Below are 8,468 nucleotides of genomic sequence, written 5' to 3' on the forward strand. Positions count from 1 at the left end.
CTGATCCTCTGCCAGAACAATCACTGATGACATTCCAGCTGCTCTGGGCCAAGACAGACCCCTTTGGGTTCGGGATCAGCTACGTGCCAAAATCAAAGGACAAGTTTGAATCTAGGATATGAATGAAACACCATCCCCCAAACATAGGAGTAAGGGGGTTTCTCATCCAACAATTCCAGCCCCCAAACTGGGCTCAGATGAGAGAGTGAGTGAGTCAGGTCTCGGGTTGTGACACAGAGCCTGACCAGAGTTATCCAGCGAGTTCTCTTCAAGCCTGTGCCCAGTTCTGCTAGGAGACGCCTGCCGTATGGGCTTAGCAGTTAATGAAGCCCAGCACTAATCTGGCAGCGCATTCCACTGTTTGCTTTTGCTCCACTCATGCACGGCTATTCATTTCCCGGGACACAGGAGGCCGGACACGTATGCTAACTAGGCAGGCTCCCAGCAACAGAGTTGGTGTGAAGCAATTCAGCACCAAGTGCAGCTACACAATCCCTTTAATCTCAGCTAAACATTTTCCTGGCTTCTTTTAATAAACCCTGATTACCATGGACAGAGGCTTTTCTTTGGAAACTTGCATAAAGCAAGAACTCATACAAGGACATTGTCAACAACTCCCCAACAAAGACCGGCTTCTAACTTCAGCTAACTCCTTTCTCTCTGAATTTGCAGTCGGTTTGTTGCCTGATGGAAATTGAAGGCAGTTCTCTCTTTGAGGGGACCCCACTTTCAGCATCTTTTCTCTTGAGCCTGTGGCAGAAAGCACATCCCAGCAAAACCTGCAGCTGATCCTAAATAGAGAGCTTAACTTCTGCAGTGGGTTACTCCCAAGGCATTTAAAGCATCAGCTATGCACCATGGAGTTCATGGATCTCAAAGGCTATTCTGTTTGGGTTCTTGGATGGTGCCCATCACCTAGGTATCTGAGCCCTCTCCAGAGTTCATCACTGAGTGATGCAATTACCATCGGTCATACGTGCTTCTTTCCTTCTCCAAAGGGGAAAAATTGTATGCAGACTTTATTTGTATTTTTCATTTATGAATGATGTGCTCTGGATTTCTACCAGCGGAGGGAGGTCAAAGCAGCGCACTTCATGCTTGGACAGGAAAGCTGTCAGGTTTGGAGTGGTCCCGTGACCCTCAGGGAATTTTCTCCACAAAGACTACAGCAAAAAAATACAATACCTTGGTGTTCTACCAGTAAGGATGGAAACTATGGTGACCACAGAAGGATGGTCTAGTGCAGCGGTTCAATGCACGGGCCACATGCGGCCCAGTTAGCACACAGCTGCAGCCCAGCTGCATGCTAAAGGCCGCAGGGCCTGTGTGGCTGGACTCTGGGACCGCCCAAGCTGCCCTTCCCTTCTCTTCCCCGTGTGGCAGGGTCCAGGGCACCAGGGCTGCGCTGCCTTGCCACACAGTTGGGTCCAGAGCTGCCCTGCCGCCCAGCCCTGCAGTGGAGTCTGCTGCTGGCCCCCACTCTGTGGAGGGGCTCTGGGCGGGGGTGGGCACTGGATATAGGGATCTGGGAGGCAGCCTGGGGGGGGGGCCCGCAGTGGTTCTCAACCTGCGGCCCAGGGAACACATTGTGGGCTGCATATGTAGCCCACAACAATAAATAGGTTGAGAACCACTGGTCTAGTGGTTCAGGCACTAACCCACAACTGGGAAGACCTAGGTTCAATTCCTTGCTCTGCTACATACTTCCTCTATGACCTTGGGCAAGTCACTCTGACTATACCTCACTTCCCTACCTCGCAGGGGTGTTGCGAGGATAGATGCATTGAAGGTCGTCAGGTGCTCAGATATCATACTAACGTGGGCCGCATAGATACCTCAAATAGACAGAATAGCCTTGCACCACCAAAGCAGGTTGACTACCTTGGTGGCTTGTTCTCCTTAACTTTCGGAAGACACCTTTTTGGAAACAAGATCAGTTGCAGAGATGAGCAGCAGCGTGGTGGTTAGGGGACAGAGTGGCAAGCTGGATTCTACTCCAAGCTCTACCACCGACTCACTATGAGCTATTGGGCAAGTCACCTCCTAACTTTGGATCTCCATGAAGTGGTGAGATAGTTGGCTGCAGTACCTCATAAGGCTGTTGTTAGGCTTCACTAGTTAGTGACTACACGGTTCTTAGAGATCCTCACTGGGAAGGCAGGAAGGAGAGATTAATAGGTGTATTATGGTCATGCCTAAGGTCCCAGATCAAGATGGGGGCCTTCTACAAAGAGATCATCACAATCCTTGCCCCAAAGAAATGACAGTCCAAAGGCCTATCTATATGAACAGTTAGATTTACATGCCAGCTTGCTGCAGACTGTCTTGCACTATCCCTGCCGCGCACTAACTGTCCTTGTTGACCCTGCTGCTACGCACTAAAAGTTCTCTAGAGGACTTTGATCTACACCACTTTCAAACAGGAGTAGATCAAAGCGTGCTAGGGAACTTTTAGTGCACAGCAGCAGGACCCACATGGACAGTTAGTACACGGCAGGCTTTCACAGGATTTCCATCCCAACCAAAGGGGTTCAGATAAGCAGCCAAACCCAGCAACCTTAGCCTTTCGGAGCACTGAACAGCACTTCCTAGACACCACTGCTCTCGCAGCAATAGTGTAAGGGGACTGTTGCCCCCTTACTAACATTCAGTGGGAGTGTTTTGGTTGCTAGCTCCCAGTACTAAAAGGGGAAGGGTCTATGGGAAATCAGGATGCTGAACCTGACAGTCCCCAGGAACAATGGGGAGAGACCAAAGCTCCAGGTCAGTCTGATTGACAGGGCAGGCAGGCTAATCAGGGAGTCAGGAGGGTCCCATCCTTGTCATGAGCTGGAATTGTCTGGATCAGACAGAGTGGGGCCGAGCTAAGGAGAGAGCAGGGGCTCAAGCTGAGCTAGGGAACAGAGCCAGGCCAGCAGACGGGGACAGAAAAGCAGCCCAGGGAGAGCAGATCCTGTGCTGGGAGCAGAGCCGCAGCCACAAAGCCAGCGGGGCCAGAGAAGCAGCCCAGGGGGCTGGAGGCAGAGCAGCAGCATCAGTGCTGAGGCAGAGTGGAGCTGGGGCTGGAGCCGGGTGCGGTGAGCAACTGGGGCCAGCCAATGGGGGACCCTGGGCAGATACACTCCCAGCCAAGGGTCCTTGCAGGCCAGACTGGGAGGGGGATCTTAACCCGAGGGGGGCTGATGCTGGGAAGAAGGGTCCCACCACCCAAAGTCCAGAGGTGTGTGGTCACCACCAGAGCAAGTGTCCAACCGGCAGCATCCCTGCAGCACAGCCAGGGCCCGAGAAGAAGGCCTGGAACTTGCAAGGAGCAGACTGTGAACTGCCCTGACGTTCCAGAGACACTGTTTGTGATGTTCCCTGCCGCAGAGCGGGGTGATGTGTTTTCCTTTAACCTTTCTCATTTTTCCTTATTCTTTTTTTAATTAATTGTTAATTAAATAACTTGCATTTGCTTTAAATTGTATGTATTAATCAGTGGGTCAGGGAAATGCCCAGTGCAGAGAGAGTATCCCAGAGTGGGGACACCCTAGCCCCTGTCCTAGGTGACCACAGCAGGGTTAGGGGGTCGAGCCCCCCAGGAATCCTGGGCCCAGCCTTGTTGGGGTTACAAGGACTCTGCCAAACAGGAAAGTAAAAGAAAAGCCCTCAAGGGCAGGAAAGCCTCTGGGTAAAGAAAGTAAAAGCAAAAACTCAAATCCTTTCACTAGCCCACCTCACCACGGTAGTGCAAAAGCCAGAAAAGTTCCCCACAATATCGGAACCATTCCCCCACTTACAATAGCAAGGAAGCAGAACGGACTCAGAAAACCTACAGCCTCTCCATGACTCAGCAAGCAGCTCTTTTCATGCTGGCTCAGGCTGGTAGACAAGGTTGCCGTTGCAGTCTAGTGCCGGTGGGTGGATGTTTTCCCCCTTTGTAATTTTAGTAAGATCAGGAAGTCACGAGTCTCTAGCAGAAGTCTATACTCATGTAATCAGCGAGTGTGCCAAACCCCATAACACACAAACCATATTTCAGCTGCCTGCCTGAAATCCTGGCAGCGAGAAATCAAGTAAGTTTGTAACCCAGTAAATAAGTCCATAACCACAGTCTCTGTGGTCATCAGCTATTCCATTCCATGCAGCCACAAGGGGAACTCAGATCATATACTCAATGAAACAAGTCCCTACTGCCTGAGCTACTGGAGAAACCCCATGAGCTGTGGTAGCCTTGGGCCTTCTGTCTAGAGCGGGGAAAACTGCGTGCAACAAAATCAGGGGAGCCTTCCCTGTCTTCCAGGCCTGGGGTTTCACTGCGGATTCAGAAAGCAGCGAAGGCGAGGCCAGAGAATGCTGGCCCAGGTCAGAACTGAGTATGTACTTGGGGATCTCCTGATCTAATCCCATTTTGTTTATGAAACCGCCTCCCCACTCAGCACCACTGACCACCTCTGCTCAGGAGATGCCTGCTCCCTGATTACCCCCAACATGCAGTGGAGCTAGGTGACCGAGATGCACTGGCAGAGGCAAAAGGTTGCAGGGTAGGAGCAGCACTGGGGTGCACTGATAGAGCTGAGTTTAGGGCCAAGGACGGGTATAATCAGGGGCACTAGCAGAGGAAGGAAGAAGGGTTAACTCAGCACTAGAATAGCGGGCTGGGTGGAAAGTCACCCACAGCACAACTAGCCAATCCATTTTTACCACTGTAGAATATAGAGGCTCCAACTGAGATCAGGATCCAATTAGGGCACAGACTGTTTCTCACTATATATCCATCCATACAGTTCCTAACACCAAGAACTTACTGTGTTAAATAGACAAAAAACAGACAACCAGTGGGAGAATTATTATCCCCATTTTATAGATGGGAACTGAGGCAGAGAGACTAAGTGACTAGACCAAGGTAACACAGGCAAGTCTTTGGCAGAGGAGAGAAACTGAACCCACATCTCCTGAGCCCTAGTCCAGTGCATTAACTACCAGACCAAAGCCTGACTTAGAGTGGGTTTCCAATTATCTCTGAAGCATCAGTTATTGGGCACTGGTGATCTGACAGGACCAATGGCCTGATCTGATACCACAGATTCCTGGCCCCATGTTTCTATATAAAGTAAAAGAGCCATGGAGGAAAGACTGCTATGTTATAAAGAAGGGGTGATTGAACTATCCCAAGTCTTCACCAAGAACTTGAACTCAGCATACAAAGATTGCCATTAAAAAGTCAAAATTCTCCTCTTCTGAATGTAGGGGAATGCCAAGGACATCTCCGATAACATTTGGCGGTAACCATAGGTGCTGGAACAAGGGGTGCTGGACATGCTGCTGCACCCCTTGGCTTGAAGTGGTTTCCATTATATTCGGGGTTTACAGTTTGGTTCAATGGTCTCTCAGCACCCCCACTACAAAAATTGTTCCAGCATCCCTGGTGGTAACTATTGGTAAATGCTGACTTTTTAAATGGTGGACACTACGTCTGAGATTAGAAAAAGTTTAGCATCTCCTTGTGCTTGCTTTATTTTCACAGCATTGCCTAGTTCTGACCAGGATTGGGACCCGGAATGCAAAAATGTTGCCAGATATGCTGTTGTGTGATATTTCCATCATTACTGATGCACCATACATTTCATGATAAGTCACATACTATTATATTTGTCACCGTGCTTTCTCTGTCCCAATCACTTGTTCATCTCATCCACCTGCCACAGCTTGTCATTTAGACTGTAAGCTCTTTGGGGAAGAGACTGTCATTTTCCGTGTTTGTACAGCACCTAGCGCAATAGAGCTCTGACCTGATGGGTCAAGGTACTATTACATGTTAAATGAAAGGCTGCTCCAAACTCCAGCCCAATTTTGCAGCTCTAATAGAACTGCGCAGGAAGGGGCTCTCCTACTGAATGAAATTATGGCTCAGAAAAGATATACTTTAAAAAAAAATAGTATAATGCCACTAAACAAAATAGTTCTTGCCAAATTATAGCAAAGTTGGCCCTCATCTGAGGTGTTGGGATAAAGTCCCAGAGAGCAGGACATCAGAGACCAAAGCAAACAAGAGATGGCACATTTCAAGGACCTTTCCTCAGGGTGTGTTTGATTAAAAAAAAAATGCTCTTCAGATTTTCCCTTCAGTTGGGTTTTGTCAGAATTAACCTCAAAGGCAGTGCAGCTGTCACCCAAGATGCAGGAGAAATGAGGTGAGTAAAGTGTAATGGAGAGTGCTGTACTTGTGCTGGCAGAGGCTTCCTGCTAGGAAGCAATTCGGAGCCAGGCAGTGGCAAGGGTGATTGACTCTAAGTGGTCTTCTGATAGCCATAATAAGCCTATTTGGGCAGCTCAGATAAGCAGGGACTCAACTGTTGTTTTACTTTGTTCACGGGTATTTAGGGGTAGAAGGCTGATGTGGCTCGATACGTTTAATACCCAACACTGCACTATCATTACCCCATTTCACAAAAGGGGGGAAGGCAGGTAGAGGTTATAGTAAGCAGCCCCAGGACACGGCCAGCGTACCAGCTGGGTCCCCCCAAACAGGTGGCTACAATCTTATTAAAAGTTCCCTTCTCCAACAAACCGTTAAGTTATCAAACCAAAGGTAAAGAACAAACCCAGCTACAGCACAGGGTCTCAATGCCAATGGGAAGTTATTCTTACTGGCCTGGACAGCACTTGCACTGAGGTTACAGACCTGGGTCCTATGTTCTGGTCTCAGGATACTAATGGAATAGACATCAGGAATGTAAGTAGGTTTAAATATGGACAAGAGACAATACTTGCCATACCGATACAGACAAGCTTATGAAAGATTATAGATCGATAGTGTGTGTGATCAATGTATATATTATGTGTACACATACTGCATATTTACAGTATAATAAAGAGAATCTATCGATATATATTTCTGCACAGATCAATACAATTCATGTGAACACTGTGTGATGCAGGAACTTTCAGGGGTGTTATAAGTGGCACAAGTAGCAACGCCTATATTTAAGGTTGCCTAACATTTTCCATTATTAGACCCTGTTTTCAGTAGCGCATAACTTTGCCAAATTTTAACCATTCAGGCTGAAATTTTTCATGTTGGGCATCTGCCTCCAGAGCTGAATTTTTGGAGGGAGAGCTTTACTAAAAACAGTTCAGACATTTCAGAGGACAAAATTAGAGGAAAATGCATCAGTTGTAAGATTAAAAAAAAAAGTTTCTATGAGAAGCTCTAGCACCTCCATGCTTTGGATCCAGGACCAAAATTTGGCAGGGGGTCACCCTGCTATCAGACATGTGCCTTTTGCCCTCCCTGTGAAAATCTATCCAATTGGCCAAGTTACTGTTTGAATACACTCAGTAGAAGCTTGTTAGAGTTTGGCAGATAAATTCTTTGAAGAATAGATCTGCACAGAGCATTCTCTATCCCCTCACAGCTCTGATATGCTGACCGGACTGTGCATGCGCCATCTCCAACAGAGCACGTGAGCATGCTCCGGTGCAGGGTTTCAGAGACGGAGCAGGACTTTCCCTACAATTGCTCTTCCCAACAGCCAGGGACCATTGTAGCACTGACGGTCTCTCCTCTGCTCTTAACGTGCCCCCTGCTGGTGCCCGGACCACAGCATGGAGAAGGTTAATTAGCCAGACTGGAATATAGAGGGATGAGAGGATGGAGGAGTTTCCAGTTAGCTTTTCTAAGGACTTAGGAACTTACATACAAAACAATGCAGTAAGAGAAAGTTAAAAGGGGAGGAGGGGTTATGTGATTATGGAGTTAAAGACTATACCATAATGCGTGCACACACACAACACAGCTGAATTAAAGTTGCACAGACAATCTTAACCCTGGTATGTCCTAACCTTTCTTTGAGTGTTTGAGGTTGGAACTTGAATGTACAGACACACAGAGTTATATATATCCTGTATGCATAGAACACCCTCCCCAACCTTGTTTGTAAGGCCAATACCCTGTCCTCCTTCAAACCTCTATTCAAGACCAACTTTTCCTGCAATGCCTACAAGAAACTGCCAACTGAGAATAGCCAAAATCAGGACAAGACGGGATGGCTGATATTTGGGTGGGGGAGTTAGATTTTGAAACCACACAAATAATTTGAAGCCATCAGGCTGTGCGGAGCCAGTCTACATTTGTGCGTTATTGTTAGCTTTGCTACCCATTATTGGTTATACCTACTTGTTGCATCTTGTGTTGATTTAGACTATAGGCTCTTGTCTCTTCCTAGGTGTTTGTGCAGCACCCAGCACAATGGGGCTCTGAGCCTGATGGCACATTTGGACTCTCCCCCAGTTAAAATAATACATTTGTGTATGTTACAGTAACACCTGGAGGCCCCAGCTGATAACACTTCCTTGCTAAGCAGGGTACAAACAGATAATGAGAGACAGCCCCTGCCTCCCATATCTTACAATCTAAATAGGACAAAAGGGGGAAAGTGACTTGTCCAAGGTTCTAGGACAGGTTGTGGCCAAGCCGGGAGCAGCAT

The sequence above is a fragment of the Dermochelys coriacea genome, chromosome 1, assembly GCF_009764565.3.
Source record: "Dermochelys coriacea isolate rDerCor1 chromosome 1, rDerCor1.pri.v4, whole genome shotgun sequence".
In the NCBI taxonomy this organism is placed as follows: domain Eukaryota; kingdom Metazoa; phylum Chordata; order Testudines; family Dermochelyidae; genus Dermochelys; species Dermochelys coriacea.